The following is a 17,513-nucleotide window of genomic DNA, read 5'->3' as shown; positions in this document are numbered from 1 at the left end:
TCCTGTTTCCTACATTGATCAGAGCATTTAAAAGACTGGGGCTTTCCATGATGTTCTATGTGAACAAGATCTAATCCATCACAGAATCAGTCATGGCTTTATTCATTCTATTCGATCTCTAAACCTAGCTAGGAGCATAAAAAGCCTTAAAACTGTTGACAAACGGCAGAAGGAGTCTTGCCAGCGACGGCAAAATCAATACACACTGGGTGCTTCTAGAGCGGGCTACACGTAAGGACTCTTGTCCTTTGCTGAGTTTGACGTGCAAGACCAAAATGTTTTCCAATCATTTTCCCTTTCCTGTAATCAAGTGCCCGCCCATTGCCCTGCAACCCCGCCCCCTGTCTGTCAGGCCCTGACCCGCCCTCCCCTCTGCCCATGTTTTCCTTTTCCTGTGTTCTGACAAGGGGAAAGGGTTCTTGTACAGCTGCATTTCCAAGTCATACTTACCTGGCAGGGGTGAGACCATGATCAGGAAGGTGGTTCGCCCAAGGTGAGGCTCAGCCATTGCACTCAGGCTGTGCTGACCCTTGCGAATTCCCCAAATGCGGGAATCTCGACTGCATAATTTCTGGTAGTGGGGGATTGCGTTCGCGCTCTCCCCTGATACATTTTGTGGAAAAAAAGAAGAAATAAAACAAGCAATTATTACAATTTGCTTCACAGTAGCTTCTCAGTGCTTGAGCTCCACCTGTTGGTATGGCATTATAGACAGTGTGGGTAGACAGGTTTAGTTGTATTTTGCCTGAAATGCAGTATATTTATGTACACACTTAAACGTTTCATTCTTTCCTATTTCCTACATTGATCAAAGCATTTAAAAGACTGGGGCTTTCCATGATGTTCTATGTGAACAAGATCTAATCCATCACAGAATCAGTCATGGCTTTATTCATTCTATTCGATCTCTAAACCTAGCTAGGAGCATAAAAAGCCTTAAAACTGTTGACAAACGGCAGAAGGAGTCTTGCCAGCGACGGCAAAATCAATACGCACTGGGTGCTTCTAGAGCGGGCTACACGTAAGGACTCTTGTCCTTTGCTGAGTTTGACGTGCAAGACCAAAATGTTTTCCAATCATTTTCCCTTTCCTGTAATCAAGTGCCCGCCCATTGCCCTGCAACCCCGCCCCCTGTCTGTCAGGCCCTGACCCGCCCTCCCCTCTGCCCATGTTTTCCTTTTCCTGTGTTCTGACAAGGGGAAAGGGTTCTTGTACAGCTGCATTTCCAAGTCATACTTACCTGGCAGGGGTGAGACCATGATCAGGAAGGTGGTTCGCCCAAGGTGAGGCTCAGCCATTGCACTCAGGCTGTGCTGACCCTTGCGAATTCCCCAAATGCGGGAATCTCGACTGCATAATTTCTGGTAGTGGGGGACTGCGTTCGCGCTCTCCCCTGATACATTTTGTGGAAAAAAAGAAGAAATAAAACAAGCAATTATTACAATTTGCTTCAAAGTAGTTTCTCAGTGCTTGAGCTCCACCTGTTGGTATGGCATTATAGACAGTGTGGGTAGACAGGTTTAGTTGTATTTTGCCTGAAATGCAGTATATTTATGTACACACTTAAACGTTTCATTCTTTCCTGTTTCCTACATTGATCAGAGCATTTAAAAGACTGGGGCTTTCCATGATGTTCTATGTGAACAAGATCTAATCCATCACAGAATCAGTCATGGCTTTATTCATTCTATTCGATCTCTAAACCTAGCTAGGAGCATAAAAAGCCTTAAAACTGTTGACAAACGGCAGAAGGAGTCTTGCCAGCGACGGCAAAATCAATACGCACTGGGTGCTTCTAGAGCGGGCTACACGTAAGGACTCTTGTCCTTTGCTGAGTTTGACGTGCAAGACCAAAATGTTTTCCAATCATTTTCCCTTTCCTGTAATCAAGTGCCCGCCCATTGCCCTGCAACCCCGCCCCCTGTCTGTCAGGCCCTGACCCGCCCTCCCCTCTGCCCATGTTTTCCTTTTCCTGTGTTCTGACAAGGGGAAAGGGTTCTTGTACAGCTGCATTTCCAAGTCATACTTACCTGGCAGGGGTGAGACCATGATCAGGAAGGTGGTTCGCCCAAGGTGAGGCTCAGCCATTGCACTCAGGCTGTGCTGACCCTTGCGAATTCCCCAAATGCGGGAATCTCGACTGCATAATTTCTGGTAGTGGGGGATTGCGTTCGCGCTCTCCCCTGATACATTTTGTGGAAAAAAAGAAGAAATAAAACAAGCAATTATTACAATTTGCTTCACAGTAGCTTCTCAGTGCTTGAGCTCCACCTGTTGGTATGGCATTATAGACAGTGTGGGTAGACAGGTTTAGTTGTATTTTGCCTGAAATGCAGTATATTTATGTACACACTTAAACGTTTCATTCTTTCCTATTTCCTACATTGATCAAAGCATTTAAAAGACTGGGGCTTTCCATGATGTTCTATGTGAACAAGATCTAATCCATCACAGAATCAGTCATGGCTTTATTCATTCTATTCGATCTCTAAACCTAGCTAGGAGCATAAAAAGCCTCAAAACTGTTGACAAACGGCAGAAGGAGTCTTGCCAGCGACGGCAAAATCAATACGCACTGGGTGCTTCTAGAGCGGGCTACACGTAAGGACTCTTGTCCTTTGCTGAATTTGACGTGCAAGACCAAAATGTTTTCCAATCATTTTCCCTTTCCTGTAATCAAGTGCCCGCCCATTGCCCTGCAACCCCGCCCCCTGTCTGTCAGGCCCTGACCCGCCCTCCCCTCTGCCCATGTTTTCCTTTTCCTGTGTTCTGACAAGGGGAAAGGGTTCTTGTACAGCTGCATTTCCAAGTCATACTTACCTGGCAGGGGTGAGACCATGATCAGGAAGGTGGTTCGCCCAAGGTGAGGCTCAGCCATTGCACTCAGGCTGTGCTGACCCTTGCGAATTCCCCAAATGCGGGAATCTCGACTGCATAATTTCTGGTAGTGGGGGACTGCGTTCGCGCTCTCCCCTGATACATTTTGTGGAAAAAAAGAAGAAATAAAACAAGCAATTATTACAACTTGCTTCACAGTAGCTTCTCAGTGCTTGAGCTCCACCTGTTGGTATGGCATTATAGACAGTGTGGGTAGACAGGTTTAGTTGTATTTTGCCTGAAATGCAGTATATTTATGTACACACTTAAACGTTTCATTCTTTCCTATTTCCTACATTGATCAAAGCATTTAAAAGACTGGGGCTTTCCATGATGTTCTATGTGAACAAGATCTAATCCATCACAGAATCAGTCATGGCTTTATTCATTCTATTCGATCTCTAAACCTAGCTAGGAGCATAAAAAGCCTTAAAACTGTTGACAAACGGCAGAAGGAGTCTTGCCAGCGACGGCAAAATCAATACACACTGGGTGCTTCTAGAGCGGGCTACACGTAAGGACTCTTGTCCTTTGCTGAGTTTGACGTGCAAGACCAAAATGTTTTCCAATCATTTTCCCTTTCCTGTAATCAAGTGCCCGCCCATTGCCCTGCAACCCCGCCCCCTGTCTGTCAGGCCCTGACCCGCCCTCCCCTCTGCCCATGTTTTCCTTTTCCTGTGTTCTGACAAGGGGAAAGGGTTCTTGTACAGCTGCATTTCCAAGTCATACTTACCTGGCAGGGGTGAGACCATGATCAGGAAGGTGGTTCGCCCAAGGTGAGGCTCAGCCATTGCACTCAGGCTATGCTGACCCTTGCGAATTCCCCAAATGCGGGAATCTCGACTGCATAATTTCTGGTAGTGGGGGACTGCGTTCGCGCTCTCCCCTGATACATTTTGTGGAAAAAAAGAAGAAATAAAACAAGCAATTATTACAATTTGCTTCACAGTAGCTTCTCAGTGCTTGAGCTCCACCTGTTGGTATGGCATTATAGACAGTGTGGGTAGACAGGTTTAGTTGTATTTTGCCTGAAATGCAGTATATTTATGTACACACTTAAACGTTTCATTCTTTCCTATTTCCTACATTGATCAAAGCATTTAAAAGACTGGGGCTTTCCATGATGTTCTATGTGAACAAGATCTAATCCATCACAGAATCAGTCATGGCTTTATTCATTCTATTCGATCTCTAAACCTAGCTAGGAGCATAAAAAGCCTTAAAACTGTTGACAAACGGCAGAAGGAGTCTTGCCAGCGACGGCAAAATCAATACACACTGGGTGCTTCTAGAGCGGGCTACACGTAAGGACTCTTGTCCTTTGCTGAGTTTGACGTGCAAGACCAAAATGTTTTCCAATCATTTTCCCTTTCCTGTAATCAAGTGCCCGCCCATTGCCCTGCAACCCCGCCCCCTGTCTGTCAGGCCCTGACCCGCCCTCCCCTCTGCCCATGTTTTCCTTTTCCTGTGTTCTGACAAGGGGAAAGGGTTCTTGTACAGCTGCATTTCCAAGTCATACTTACCTGGCAGGGGTGAGACCATGATCAGGAAGGTGGTTCGCCCAAGGTGAGGCTCAGCCATTGCACTCAGGCTATGCTGACCCTTGCGAATTCCCCAAATGCGGGAATCTCGACTGCATAATTTCTGGTAGTGGGGGACTGCGTTCGCGCTCTCCCCTGATACATTTTGTGGAAAAAAAGAAGAAATAAAACAAGCAATTATTACAATTTGCTTCACAGTAGCTTCTCAGTGCTTGAGCTCCACCTGTTGGTATGGCATTATAGACAGTGTGGGTAGACAGGTTTAGTTGTATTTTGCCTGAAATGCAGTATATTTATGTACACACTTAAACGTTTCATTCTTTCCTATTTCCTACATTGATCAAAGCATTTAAAAGACTGGGGCTTTCCATGATGTTCTATGTGAACAAGATCTAATCCATCACAGAATCAGTCATGGCTTTATTCATTCTATTCGATCTCTAAACCTAGCTAGGAGCATAAAAAGCCTCAAAACTGTTGACAAACGGCAGAAGGAGTCTTGCCAGCGACGGCAAAATCAATACGCACTGGGTGCTTCTAGAGCGGGCTACACGTAAGGACTCTTGTCCTTTGCTGAATTTGACGTGCAAGACCAAAATGTTTTCCAATCATTTTCCCTTTCCTGTAATCAAGTGCCCGCCCATTGCCCTGCAACCCCGCCCCCTGTCTGTCAGGCCCTGACCCGCCCTCCCCTCTGCCCATGTTTTCCTTTTCCTGTGTTCTGACAAGGGGAAAGGGTTCTTGTACAGCTGCATTTCCAAGTCATACTTACCTGGCAGGGGTGAGACCATGATCAGGAAGGTGGTTCGCCCAAGGTGAGGCTCAGCCATTGCACTCAGGCTGTGCTGACCCTTGCGAATTCCCCAAATGCGGGAATCTCGACTGCATAATTTCTGGTAGTGGGGGACTGCGTTCGCGCTCTCCCCTGATACATTTTGTGGAAAAAAAGAAGAAATAAAACAAGCAATTATTACAACTTGCTTCACAGTAGCTTCTCAGTGCTTGAGCTCCACCTGTTGGTATGGCATTATAGACAGTGTGGGTAGACAGGTTAGTTGTATTTTGCCTGAAATGCAGTATATTTATGTACACACTTAAACGTTTCATTCTTTCCTATTTCCTACATTGATCAAAGCATTTAAAAGACTGGGGCTTTCCATGATGTTCTATGTGAACAAGATCTAATCCATCACAGAATCAGTCATGGCTTTATTCATTCTATTCGATCTCTAAACCTAGCTAGGAGCATAAAAAGCCTTAAAACTGTTGACAAACGGCAGAAGGAGTCTTGCCAGCGACGGCAAAATCAATACACACTGGGTGCTTCTAGAGCGGGCTACACGTAAGGACTCTTGTCCTTTGCTGAGTTTGACGTGCAAGACCAAAATGTTTTCCAATCATTTTCCCTTTCCTGTAATCAAGTGCCCGCCCATTGCCCTGCAACCCCGCCCCCTGTCTGTCAGGCCCTGACCCGCCCTCCCCTCTGCCCATGTTTTCCTTTTCCTGTGTTCTGACAAGGGGAAAGGGTTCTTGTACAGCTGCATTTCCAAGTCATACTTACCTGGCAGGGGTGAGACCATGATCAGGAAGGTGGTTCGCCCAAGGTGAGGCTCAGCCATTGCACTCAGGCTGTGCTGACCCTTGCGAATTCCCCAAATGCGGGAATCTCGACTGCATAATTTCTGGTAGTGGGGGACTGCGTTCGCGCTCTCCCCTGATACATTTTGTGGAAAAAAAGAAGAAATAAAACAAGCAATTATTACAACTTGCTTCACAGTAGCTTCTCAGTGCTTGAGCTCCACCTGTTGGTATGGCATTATAGACAGTGTGGGTAGACAGGTTTAGTTGTATTTTGCCTGAAATGCAGTATATTTATGTACACACTTAAACGTTTCATTCTTTCCTATTTCCTACATTGATCAAAGCATTTAAAAGACTGGGGCTTTCCATGATGTTCTATGTGAACAAGATCTAATCCATCACAGAATCAGTCATGGCTTTATTCATTCTATTCGATCTCTAAACCTAGCTAGGAGCATAAAAAGCCTTAAAACTGTTGACAAACGGCAGAAGGAGTCTTGCCAGCGACGGCAAAATCAATACACACTGGGTGCTTCTAGAGCGGGCTACACGTAAGGACTCTTGTCCTTTGCTGAGTTTGACGTGCAAGACCAAAATGTTTTCCAATCATTTTCCCTTTCCTGTAATCAAGTGCCCGCCCATTGCCCTGCAACCCCGCCCCCTGTCTGTCAGGCCCTGACCCGCCCTCCCCTCTGCCCATGTTTTCCTTTTCCTGTGTTCTGACAAGGGGAAAGGGTTCTTGTACAGCTGCATTTCCAAGTCATACTTACCTGGCAGGGGTGAGACCATGATCAGGAAGGTGGTTCGCCCAAGGTGAGGCTCAGCCATTGCACTCAGGCTATGCTGACCCTTGCGAATTCCCCAAATGCGGGAATCTCGACTGCATAATTTCTGGTAGTGGGGGACTGCGTTCACGCTCTCCCCTGATACATTTTGTGGAAAAAAAGAAGAAATAAAACAAGCAATTATTACAATTTGCTTCACAGTAGCTTCTCAGTGCTTGAGCTCCACCTGTTGGTATGGCATTATAGACAGTGTGGGTAGACAGGTTTAGTTGTATTTTGCCTGAAATGCAGTATATTTATGTACACACTTAAACGTTTCATTCTTTCCTATTTCCTACATTGATCAAAGCATTTAAAAGACTGGGGCTTTCCATGATGTTCTATGTGAACAAGATCTAATCCATCACAGAATCAGTCATGGCTTTATTCATTCTATTCGATCTCTAAACCTAGCTAGGAGCATAAAAAGCCTCAAAACTGTTGACAAACGGCAGAAGGAGTCTTGCCAGCGACGGCAAAATCAATACGCACTGGGTGCTTCTAGAGCGGGCTACACGTAAGGACTCTTGTCCTTTGCTGAATTTGACGTGCAAGACCAAAATGTTTTCCAATCATTTTCCCTTTCCTGTAATCAAGTGCCCGCCCATTGCCCTGCAACCCCGCCCCCTGTCTGTCAGGCCCTGACCCGCCCTCCCCTCTGCCCATGTTTTCCTTTTCCTGTGTTCTGACAAGGGGAAAGGGTTCTTGTACAGCTGCATTTCCAAGTCATACTTACCTGGCAGGGGTGAGACCATGATCAGGAAGGTGGTTCGCCCAAGGTGAGGCTCAGCCATTGCACTCAGGCTGTGCTGACCCTTGCGAATTCCCCAAATGCGGGAATCTCGACTGCATAATTTCTGGTAGTGGGGGACTGCGTTCGCGCTCTCCCCTGATACATTTTGTGGAAAAAAAGAAGAAATAAAACAAGCAATTATTACAACTTGCTTCACAGTAGCTTCTCAGTGCTTGAGCTCCACCTGTTGGTATGGCATTATAGACAGTGTGGGTAGACAGGTTAGTTGTATTTTGCCTGAAATGCAGTATATTTATGTACACACTTAAACGTTTCATTCTTTCCTATTTCCTACATTGATCAAAGCATTTAAAAGACTGGGGCTTTCCATGATGTTCTATGTGAACAAGATCTAATCCATCACAGAATCAGTCATGGCTTTATTCATTCTATTCGATCTCTAAACCTAGCTAGGAGCATAAAAAGCCTTAAAACTGTTGACAAACGGCAGAAGGAGTCTTGCCAGCGACGGCAAAATCAATACACACTGGGTGCTTCTAGAGCGGGCTACACGTAAGGACTCTTGTCCTTTGCTGAGTTTGACGTGCAAGACCAAAATGTTTTCCAATCATTTTCCCTTTCCTGTAATCAAGTGCCCGCCCATTGCCCTGCAACCCCGCCCCCTGTCTGTCAGGCCCTGACCCGCCCTCCCCTCTGCCCATGTTTTCCTTTTCCTGTGTTCTGACAAGGGGAAAGGGTTCTTGTACAGCTGCATTTCCAAGTCATACTTACCTGGCAGGGGTGAGACCATGATCAGGAAGGTGGTTCGCCCAAGGTGAGGCTCAGCCATTGCACTCAGGCTGTGCTGACCCTTGCGAATTCCCCAAATGCGGGAATCTCGACTGCATAATTTCTGGTAGTGGGGGACTGCGTTCGCGCTCTCCCCTGATACATTTTGTGGAAAAAAAGAAGAAATAAAACAAGCAATTATTACAACTTGCTTCACAGTAGCTTCTCAGTGCTTGAGCTCCACCTGTTGGTATGGCATTATAGACAGTGTGGGTAGACAGGTTTAGTTGTATTTTGCCTGAAATGCAGTATATTTATGTACACACTTAAACGTTTCATTCTTTCCTATTTCCTACATTGATCAAAGCATTTAAAAGACTGGGGCTTTCCATGATGTTCTATGTGAACAAGATCTAATCCATCACAGAATCAGTCATGGCTTTATTCATTCTATTCGATCTCTAAACCTAGCTAGGAGCATAAAAAGCCTTAAAACTGTTGACAAACGGCAGAAGGAGTCTTGCCAGCGACGGCAAAATCAATACACACTGGGTGCTTCTAGAGCGGGCTACACGTAAGGACTCTTGTCCTTTGCTGAGTTTGACGTGCAAGACCAAAATGTTTTCCAATCATTTTCCCTTTCCTGTAATCAAGTGCCCGCCCATTGCCCTGCAACCCCGCCCCCTGTCTGTCAGGCCCTGACCCGCCCTCCCCTCTGCCCATGTTTTCCTTTTCCTGTGTTCTGACAAGGGGAAAGGGTTCTTGTACAGCTGCATTTCCAAGTCATACTTACCTGGCAGGGGTGAGACCATGATCAGGAAGGTGGTTCGCCCAAGGTGAGGCTCAGCCATTGCACTCAGGCTATGCTGACCCTTGCGAATTCCCCAAATGCGGGAATCTCGACTGCATAATTTCTGGTAGTGGGGGACTGCGTTCGCGCTCTCCCCTGATACATTTTGTGGAAAAAAAGAAGAAATAAAACAAGCAATTATTACAACTTGCTTCACAGTAGCTTCTCAGTGCTTGAGCTCCACCTGTTGGTATGGCATTATAGACAGTGTGGGTAGACAGGTTTAGTTGTATTTTGCCTGAAATGCAGTATATTTATGTACACACTTAAACGTTTCATTCTTTCCTATTTCCTACATTGATCAAAGCATTTAAAAGACTGGGGCTTTCCATGATGTTCTATGTGAACAAGATCTAATCCATCACAGAATCAGTCATGGCTTTATTCATTCTATTCGATCTCTAAACCTAGCTAGGAGCATAAAAAGCCTTAAAACTGTTGACAAACGGCAGAAGGAGTCTTGCCAGCGACGGCAAAATCAATACACACTGGGTGCTTCTAGAGCGGGCTACACGTAAGGACTCTTGTCCTTTGCTGAGTTTGACGTGCAAGACCAAAATGTTTTCCAATCATTTTCCCTTTCCTGTAATCAAGTGCCCGCCCATTGCCCTGCAACCCCGCCCCCTGTCTGTCAGGCCCTGACCCGCCCTCCCCTCTGCCCATGTTTTCCTTTTCCTGTGTTCTGACAAGGGGAAAGGGTTCTTGTACAGCTGCATTTCCAAGTCATACTTACCTGGCAGGGGTGAGACCATGATCAGGAAGGTGGTTCGCCCAAGGTGAGGCTCAGCCATTGCACTCAGGCTATGCTGACCCTTGCGAATTCCCCAAATGCGGGAATCTCGACTGCATAATTTCTGGTAGTGGGGGACTGCGTTCGCGCTCTCCCCTGATACATTTTGTGGAAAAAAAGAAGAAATAAAACAAGCAATTATTACAACTTGCTTCACAGTAGCTTCTCAGTGCTTGAGCTCCACCTGTTGGTATGGCATTATAGACAGTGTGGGTAGACAGGTTTAGTTGTATTTTGCCTGAAATGCAGTATATTTATGTACACACTTAAACGTTTCATTCTTTCCTATTTCCTACATTGATCAAAGCATTTAAAAGACTGGGGCTTTCCATGATGTTCTATGTGAACAAGATCTAATCCATCACAGAATCAGTCATGGCTTTATTCATTCTATTCGATCTCTAAACCTAGCTAGGAGCATAAAAAGCCTTAAAACTGTTGACAAACGGCAGAAGGAGTCTTGCCAGTGACGGCAAAATCAATACACACTGGGTGCTTCTAGAGCGGGCTACACGTAAGGACTCTTGTCCTTTGCTGAGTTTGACGTGCAAGACCAAAATGTTTTCCAATCATTTTCCCTTTCCTGTAATCAAGTGCCCGCCCATTGCCCTGCAACCCCGCCCCCTGTCTGTCAGGCCCTGACCCGCCCTCCCCTCTGCCCATGTTTTCCTTTTCCTGTGTTCTGACAAGGGGAAAGGGTTCTTGTACAGCTGCATTTCCAAGTCATACTTACCTGGCAGGGGTGAGACCATGATCAGGAAGGTGGTTCGCCCAAGGTGAGGCTCAGCCATTGCACTCAGGCTATGCTGACCCTTGCGAATTCCCCAAATGCGGGAATCTCGACTGCATAATTTCTGGTAGTGGGGGACTGCGTTCGCGCTCTCCCCTGATACATTTTGTGGAAAAAAAGAAGAAATAAAACAAGCAATTATTACAACTTGCTTCACAGTAGCTTCTCAGTGCTTGAGCTCCACCTGTTGGTATGGCATTATAGACAGTGTGGGTAGACAGGTTTAGTTGTATTTTGCCTGAAATGCAGTATATTTATGTACACACTTAAACGTTTCATTCTTTCCTATTTCCTACATTGATCAAAGCATTTAAAAGACTGGGGCTTTCCATGATGTTCTATGTGAACAAGATCTAATCCATCACAGAATCAGTCATGGCTTTATTCATTCTATTCGATCTCTAAACCTAGCTAGGAGCATAAAAAGCCTTAAAACTGTTGACAAACGGCAGAAGGAGTCTTGCCAGCGACGGCAAAATCAATACACACTGGGTGCTTCTAGAGCGGGCTACACGTAAGGACTCTTGTCCTTTGCTGAGTTTGACGTGCAAGACCAAAATGTTTTCCAATCATTTTCCCTTTCCTGTAATCAAGTGCCCGCCCATTGCCCTGCAACCCCGCCCCCTGTCTGTCAGGCCCTGACCCGCCCTCCCCTCTGCCCATGTTTTCCTTTTCCTGTGTTCTGACAAGGGGAAAGGGTTCTTGTACAGCTGCATTTCCAAGTCATACTTACCTGGCAGGGGTGAGACCATGATCAGGAAGGTGGTTCGCCCAAGGTGAGGCTCAGCCATTGCACTCAGGCTATGCTGACCCTTGCGAATTCCCCAAATGCGGGAATCTCGACTGCATAATTTCTGGTAGTGGGGGACTGCGTTCGCGCTCTCCCCTGATACATTTTGTGGAAAAAAAGAAGAAATAAAACAAGCAATTATTACAACTTGCTTCACAGTAGCTTCTCAGTGCTTGAGCTCCACCTGTTGGTATGGCATTATAGACAGTGTGGGTAGACAGGTTTAGTTGTATTTTGCCTGAAATGCAGTATATTTATGTACACACTTAAACGTTTCATTCTTTCCTATTTCCTACATTGATCAAAGCATTTAAAAGACTGGGGCTTTCCATGATGTTCTATGTGAACAAGATCTAATCCATCACAGAATCAGTCATGGCTTTATTCATTCTATTCGATCTCTAAACCTAGCTAGGAGCATAAAAAGCCTTAAAACTGTTGACAAACGGCAGAAGGAGTCTTGCCAGCGACGGCAAAATCAATACACACTGGGTGCTTCTAGAGCGGGCTACACGTAAGGACTCTTGTCCTTTGCTGAGTTTGACGTGCAAGACCAAAATGTTTTCCAATCATTTTCCCTTTCCTGTAATCAAGTGCCCGCCCATTGCCCTGCAACCCCGCCCCCTGTCTGTCAGGCCCTGACCCGCCCTCCCCTCTGCCCATGTTTTCCTTTTCCTGTGTTCTGACAAGGGGAAAGGGTTCTTGTACAGCTGCATTTCCAAGTCATACTTACCTGGCAGGGGTGAGACCATGATCAGGAAGGTGGTTCGCCCAAGGTGAGGCTCAGCCATTGCACTCAGGCTATGCTGACCCTTGCGAATTCCCCAAATGCGGGAATCTCGACTGCATAATTTCTGGTAGTGGGGGACTGCGTTCGTGCTCTCCCCTGATACATTTTGTGGAAAAAAAGAAGAAATAAAACAAGCAATTATTACAACTTGCTTCACAGTAGCTTCTCAGTGCTTGAGCTCCACCTGTTGGTATGGCATTATAGACAGTGTGGGTAGACAGGTTTAGTTGTATTTTGCCTGAAATGCAGTATATTTATGTACACACTTAAACGTTTCATTCTTTCCTATTTCCTACATTGATCAAAGCATTTAAAAGACTGGGGCTTTCCATGATGTTCTATGTGAACAAGATCTAATCCATCACAGAATCAGTCATGGCTTTATTCATTCTATTCGATCTCTAAACCTAGCTAGGAGCATAAAAAGCCTTAAAACTGTTGACAAACGGCAGAAGGAGTCTTGCCAGCGACGGCAAAATCAATACACACTGGGTGCTTCTAGAGCGGGCTACACGTAAGGACTCTTGTCCTTTGCTGAGTTTGACGTGCAAGACCAAAATGTTTTCCAATCATTTTCCCTTTCCTGTAATCAAGTGCCCGCCCATTGCCCTGCAACCCCGCCCCCTGTCTGTCAGGCCCTGACCCGCCCTCCCCTCTGCCCATGTTTTCCTTTTCCTGTGTTCTGACAAGGGGAAAGGGTTCTTGTACAGCTGCATTTCCAAGTCATACTTACCTGGCAGGGGTGAGACCATGATCAGGAAGGTGGTTCGCCCAAGGTGAGGCTCAGCCATTGCACTCAGGCTATGCTGACCCTTGCGAATTCCCCAAATGCGGGAATCTCGACTGCATAATTTCTGGTAGTGGGGGACTGCGTTCGCGCTCTCCCCTGATACATTTTGTGGAAAAAAAGAAGAAATAAAACAAGCAATTATTACAACTTGCTTCACAGTAGCTTCTCAGTGCTTGAGCTCCACCTGTTGGTATGGCATTATAGACAGTGTGGGTAGACATGTTTAGTTGTATTTTGCCTGAAATGCAGTATATTTATGTACACACTTAAACGTTTCATTCTTTCCTATTTCCTACATTGATCAAAGCATTTAAAAGACTGGGGCTTTCCATGATGTTCTATGTGAACAAGATCTAATCCATCACAGAATCAGTCATGGCTTTATTCATTCTATTCGATCTCTAAACCTAGCTAGGAGCATAAAAAGCCTTAAAACTGTTGACAAACGGCAGAAGGAGTCTTGCCAGCGACGGCAAAATCAATACACACTGGGTGCTTCTAGAGCGGGCTACACGTAAGGACTCTTGTCCTTTGCTGAGTTTGACGTGCAAGACCAAAATGTTTTCCAATCATTTTCCCTTTCCTGTAATCAAGTGCCCGCCCATTGCCCTGCAACCCCGCCCCCTGTCTGTCAGGCCCTGACCCGCCCTCCCCTCTGCCCATGTTTTCCTTTTCCTGTGTTCTGACAAGGGGAAAGGGTTCTTGTACAGCTGCATTTCCAAGTCATACTTACCTGGCAGGGGTGAGACCATGATCAGGAAGGTGGTTCGCCCAAGGTGAGGCTCAGCCATTGCACTCAGGCTATGCTGACCCTTGCGAATTCCCCAAATGCGGGAATCTCGACTGCATAATTTCTGGTAGTGGGGGACTGCGTTCGCGCTCTCCCCTGATACATTTTGTGGAAAAAAAGAAGAAATAAAACAAGCAATTATTACAACTTGCTTCACAGTAGCTTCTCAGTGCTTGAGCTCCACCTGTTGGTATGGCATTATAGACAGTGTGGGTAGACAGGTTTAGTTGTATTTTGCCTGAAATGCAGTATATTTATGTACACACTTAAACGTTTCATTCTTTCCTATTTCCTACATTGATCAAAGCATTTAAAAGACTGGGGCTTTCCATGATGTTCTATGTGAACAAGATCTAATCCATCACAGAATCAGTCATGGCTTTATTCATTCTATTCGATCTCTAAACCTAGCTAGGAGCATAAAAAGCCTTAAAACTGTTGACAAACGGCAGAAGGAGTCTTGCCAGCGACGGCAAAATCAATACACACTGGGTGCTTCTAGAGCGGGCTACACGTAAGGACTCTTGTCCTTTGCTGAGTTTGACGTGCAAGACCAAAATGTTTTCCAATCATTTTCCCTTTCCTGTAATCAAGTGCCCGCCCATTGCCCTGCAACCCCGCCCCCTGTCTGTCAGGCCCTGACCCGCCCTCCCCTCTGCCCATGTTTTCCTTTTCCTGTGTTCTGACAAGGGGAAAGGGTTCTTGTACAGCTGCATTTCCAAGTCATACTTACCTGGCAGGGGTGAGACCATGATCAGGAAGGTGGTTCGCCCAAGGTGAGGCTCAGCCATTGCACTCAGGCTATGCTGACCCTTGCGAATTCCCCAAATGCGGGAATCTCGACTGCATAATTTCTGGTAGTGGGGGACTGCGTTCGCGCTCTCCCCTGATACATTTTGTGGAAAAAAAGAAGAAATAAAACAAGCAATTATTACAACTTGCTTCACAGTAGCTTCTCAGTGCTTGAGCTCCACCTGTTGGTATGGCATTATAGACAGTGTGGGTAGACAGGTTTAGTTGTATTTTGCCTGAAATGCAGTATATTTATGTACACACTTAAACGTTTCATTCTTTCCTATTTCCTACATTGATCAAAGCATTTAAAAGACTGGGGCTTTCCATGATGTTCTATGTGAACAAGATCTAATCCATCACAGAATCAGTCATGGCTTTATTCATTCTATTCGATCTCTAAACCTAGCTAGGAGCATAAAAAGCCTTAAAACTGTTGACAAACGGCAGAAGGAGTCTTGCCAGCGACGGCAAAATCAATACGCACTGGGTGCTTCTAGAGCGGGCTACACGTAAGGACTCTTGTCCTTTGCTGAGTTTGACGTGCAAGACCAAAATGTTTTCCAATCATTTTCCCTTTCCTGTAATCAAGTGCCCGCCCATTGCCCTGCAACCCCGCCCCCTGTCTGTCAGGCCCTGACCCGCCCTCCCCTCTGCCCATGTTTTCCTTTTCCTGTGTTCTGACAAGGGGAAAGGGTTCTTGTACAGCTGCATTTCCAAGTCATACTTACCTGGCAGGGGTGAGACCATGATCAGGAAGGTGGTTCGCCCAAGGTGAGGCTCAGCCATTGCACTCAGGCTGTGCTGACCCTTGCGAATTCCCCAAATGCGGGAATCTCGACTGCATAATTTCTGGTAGTGGGGGACTGCGTTCGCGCTCTCCCCTGATACATTTTGTGGAAAAAAAAGAAGAAATAAAACAAGCAATTATTACAACTTGCTTCACAGTAGCTTCTCAGTGCTTGAGCTCCACCTGTTGGTATGGCATTATAGACATTGTGGGTAGACAGGTTTAGTTGTATTTTGCCTGAAATGCAGTATATTTATGTACACACTTAAACGTTTCATTCTTTCCTATTTCCTACATTGATCAAAGCATTTAAAAGACTGGGGCTTTCCATGATGTTCTATGTGAACAAGATCTAATCCATCACAGAATCAGTCATGGCTTTATTCATTCTATTCGATCTCTAAACCTAGCTAGGAGCATAAAAAGCCTCAAAACTGTTGACAAACGGCAGAAGGAGTCTTGCCAGCGACGGCAAAATCAATACGCACTGGGTGCTTCTAGAGCGGGCTACACGTAAGGACTCTTGTCCTTTGCTGAATTTGACGTGCAAGACCAAAATGTTTTCCAATCATTTTCCCTTTCCTGTAATCAAGTGCCCGCCCATTGCCCTGCAACCCCGCCCCCTGTCTGTCAGGCCCTGACCCGCCCTCCCCTCTGCCCATGTTTTCCTTTTCCTGTGTTCTGACAAGGGGAAAGGGTTCTTGTACAGCTGCATTTCCAAGTCATACTTACCTGGCAGGGGTGAGACCATGATCAGGAAGGTGGTTCGCCCAAGGTGAGGCTCAGCCATTGCACTCAGGCTATGCTGACCCTTGCGAATTCCCCAAATGTGGGAATCTCGACTGCATAATTTCTGGTAGTGGGGGACTGCGTTCGCGCTCTCCCCTGATACATTTTGTGGAAAAAAAGAAGAAATAAAACAAGCAATTATAACAACTTGCTTCACAGTAGCTTCTCAGTGCTTGAGCTCCACCTGTTGGTATGGCATTATAGACAGTGTGGGTAGACAGGTTTAGTTGTATTTTGCCTGAAATGCAGTATATTTATGTACACACTTAAACGTTTCATTCTTTCCTATTTCCTACATTGATCAAAGCATTTAAAAGACTGGGGCTTTCCATGATGTTCTATGTGAACAAGATCTAATCCATCACAGAATCAGTCATGGCTTTATTCATTCTATTCGATCTCTAAACCTAGCTAGGAGCATAAAAAGCCTTAAAACTGTTGACAAACGGCAGAAGGAGTCTTGCCAGCGACGGCAAAATCAATACGCACTGGGTGCTTCTAGAGCGGGCTACACGTAAGGACTCTTGTCCTTTGCTGAGTTTGACGTGCAAGACCAAAATGTTTTCCAATCATTTTCCCTTTCCTGTAATCAAGTGCCCGCCCATTGCCCTGCAACCCCGCCCCCTGTCTGTCAGGCCCTGACCCGCCCTCCCCTCTGCCCATGTTTTCCTTTTCCTGTGTTCTGACAAGGGGAAAGGGTTCTTGTACAGCTGCATTTCCAAGTCATACTTACCTGGCAGGGGTGAGACCATGATCAGGAAGGTGGTTCGCCCAAGGTGAGGCTCAGCCATTGCACTCAGGCTGTGCTGACCCTTGCGAATTCCCCAAATGCGGGAATCTCGACTGCATAATTTCTGGTAGTGGGGGACTGCGTTCGCGCTCTCCCCTGATACATTTTGTGGAAAAAAAAGAAGAAATAAAACAAGCAATTATTACAACTTGCTTCACAGTAGCTTCTCAGTGCTTGAGCTCCACCTGTTGGTATGGCATTATAGACATTGTGGGTAGACAGGTTTAGTTGTATTTTGCCTGAAATGCAGTATATTTATGTACACACTTAAATGTTTCATTCTTTCCTATTTCCTACATTGATCAAAGCATTTAAAAGACTGGGGCTTTCCATGATGTTCTATGTGAACAAGATCTAATCCATCACAGAATCAGTCATGGCTTTATTCATTCTATTCGATCTCTAAACCTAGCTAGG

At 45.8% G+C, this 17,513-nt stretch overlaps 22 non-coding genes across 22 annotated transcripts; all 22 read left to right on the top strand.

Annotated features, from left to right (window-relative positions):
• The first annotated feature begins 442 nt into the window (after positions 1–442).
• Positions 443–606, top strand: LOC143486334 (U1 spliceosomal RNA). The gene has a single exon (XR_013123325.1). It is a non-coding gene; the product is annotated as a U1 spliceosomal RNA (small nuclear RNA).
• Positions 607–1,232: 626 nt separating this feature from the next.
• On the top strand, positions 1,233–1,396 carry LOC143486315 (U1 spliceosomal RNA). Its single transcript, XR_013123306.1, has one exon. It is a non-coding gene; the product is annotated as a U1 spliceosomal RNA (small nuclear RNA).
• Positions 1,397–2,022: 626 nt separating this feature from the next.
• LOC143486332 (U1 spliceosomal RNA) lies at positions 2,023–2,186 on the top strand. The gene has a single exon (XR_013123323.1). It is a non-coding gene; the product is annotated as a U1 spliceosomal RNA (small nuclear RNA).
• A 626-nt stretch (positions 2,187–2,812) lies between these two features.
• Positions 2,813–2,976, top strand: LOC143486314 (U1 spliceosomal RNA). The gene has a single exon (XR_013123305.1). It is a non-coding gene; the product is annotated as a U1 spliceosomal RNA (small nuclear RNA).
• A 626-nt stretch (positions 2,977–3,602) lies between these two features.
• On the top strand, positions 3,603–3,766 carry LOC143486408 (U1 spliceosomal RNA). Its single transcript, XR_013123398.1, has one exon. It is a non-coding gene; the product is annotated as a U1 spliceosomal RNA (small nuclear RNA).
• A 626-nt stretch (positions 3,767–4,392) lies between these two features.
• On the top strand, positions 4,393–4,556 carry LOC143486407 (U1 spliceosomal RNA). The gene has a single exon (XR_013123397.1). It is a non-coding gene; the product is annotated as a U1 spliceosomal RNA (small nuclear RNA).
• A 626-nt stretch (positions 4,557–5,182) lies between these two features.
• Positions 5,183–5,346, top strand: LOC143486313 (U1 spliceosomal RNA). The gene has a single exon (XR_013123304.1). It is a non-coding gene; the product is annotated as a U1 spliceosomal RNA (small nuclear RNA).
• Positions 5,347–5,971: 625 nt separating this feature from the next.
• LOC143486312 (U1 spliceosomal RNA) lies at positions 5,972–6,135 on the top strand. The gene has a single exon (XR_013123303.1). It is a non-coding gene; the product is annotated as a U1 spliceosomal RNA (small nuclear RNA).
• Positions 6,136–6,761: 626 nt separating this feature from the next.
• LOC143486478 (U1 spliceosomal RNA) lies at positions 6,762–6,925 on the top strand. Its single transcript, XR_013123465.1, has one exon. It is a non-coding gene; the product is annotated as a U1 spliceosomal RNA (small nuclear RNA).
• Positions 6,926–7,551: 626 nt separating this feature from the next.
• Positions 7,552–7,715, top strand: LOC143486310 (U1 spliceosomal RNA). Its single transcript, XR_013123301.1, has one exon. It is a non-coding gene; the product is annotated as a U1 spliceosomal RNA (small nuclear RNA).
• Positions 7,716–8,340: 625 nt separating this feature from the next.
• Positions 8,341–8,504, top strand: LOC143486308 (U1 spliceosomal RNA). The gene has a single exon (XR_013123300.1). It is a non-coding gene; the product is annotated as a U1 spliceosomal RNA (small nuclear RNA).
• Positions 8,505–9,130: 626 nt separating this feature from the next.
• LOC143486405 (U1 spliceosomal RNA) lies at positions 9,131–9,294 on the top strand. Its single transcript, XR_013123395.1, has one exon. It is a non-coding gene; the product is annotated as a U1 spliceosomal RNA (small nuclear RNA).
• Positions 9,295–9,920: 626 nt separating this feature from the next.
• On the top strand, positions 9,921–10,084 carry LOC143486404 (U1 spliceosomal RNA). The gene has a single exon (XR_013123394.1). It is a non-coding gene; the product is annotated as a U1 spliceosomal RNA (small nuclear RNA).
• Positions 10,085–10,710: 626 nt separating this feature from the next.
• Positions 10,711–10,874, top strand: LOC143486403 (U1 spliceosomal RNA). The gene has a single exon (XR_013123393.1). It is a non-coding gene; the product is annotated as a U1 spliceosomal RNA (small nuclear RNA).
• Positions 10,875–11,500: 626 nt separating this feature from the next.
• LOC143486402 (U1 spliceosomal RNA) lies at positions 11,501–11,664 on the top strand. Its single transcript, XR_013123392.1, has one exon. It is a non-coding gene; the product is annotated as a U1 spliceosomal RNA (small nuclear RNA).
• A 626-nt stretch (positions 11,665–12,290) lies between these two features.
• On the top strand, positions 12,291–12,454 carry LOC143486485 (U1 spliceosomal RNA). The gene has a single exon (XR_013123471.1). It is a non-coding gene; the product is annotated as a U1 spliceosomal RNA (small nuclear RNA).
• Positions 12,455–13,080: 626 nt separating this feature from the next.
• LOC143486401 (U1 spliceosomal RNA) lies at positions 13,081–13,244 on the top strand. Its single transcript, XR_013123391.1, has one exon. It is a non-coding gene; the product is annotated as a U1 spliceosomal RNA (small nuclear RNA).
• Positions 13,245–13,870: 626 nt separating this feature from the next.
• LOC143486399 (U1 spliceosomal RNA) lies at positions 13,871–14,034 on the top strand. Its single transcript, XR_013123389.1, has one exon. It is a non-coding gene; the product is annotated as a U1 spliceosomal RNA (small nuclear RNA).
• Positions 14,035–14,660: 626 nt separating this feature from the next.
• LOC143486398 (U1 spliceosomal RNA) lies at positions 14,661–14,824 on the top strand. Its single transcript, XR_013123388.1, has one exon. It is a non-coding gene; the product is annotated as a U1 spliceosomal RNA (small nuclear RNA).
• Positions 14,825–15,450: 626 nt separating this feature from the next.
• Positions 15,451–15,614, top strand: LOC143486307 (U1 spliceosomal RNA). Its single transcript, XR_013123299.1, has one exon. It is a non-coding gene; the product is annotated as a U1 spliceosomal RNA (small nuclear RNA).
• Positions 15,615–16,241: 627 nt separating this feature from the next.
• Positions 16,242–16,405, top strand: LOC143486373 (U1 spliceosomal RNA). Its single transcript, XR_013123364.1, has one exon. It is a non-coding gene; the product is annotated as a U1 spliceosomal RNA (small nuclear RNA).
• Positions 16,406–17,031: 626 nt separating this feature from the next.
• Positions 17,032–17,195, top strand: LOC143486306 (U1 spliceosomal RNA). The gene has a single exon (XR_013123298.1). It is a non-coding gene; the product is annotated as a U1 spliceosomal RNA (small nuclear RNA).
• The last annotated feature ends 318 nt before the right edge of the window (positions 17,196–17,513 follow it).

This window comes from Brachyhypopomus gauderio, unplaced genomic scaffold (assembly GCF_052324685.1).
Source record: "Brachyhypopomus gauderio isolate BG-103 unplaced genomic scaffold, BGAUD_0.2 sc44, whole genome shotgun sequence".
In the NCBI taxonomy this organism is placed as follows: domain Eukaryota; kingdom Metazoa; phylum Chordata; class Actinopteri; order Gymnotiformes; family Hypopomidae; genus Brachyhypopomus; species Brachyhypopomus gauderio.
Note: the sequence above shows the minus strand (reverse complement) of the source record. Positions and strands in the feature narration are given on the sequence as shown.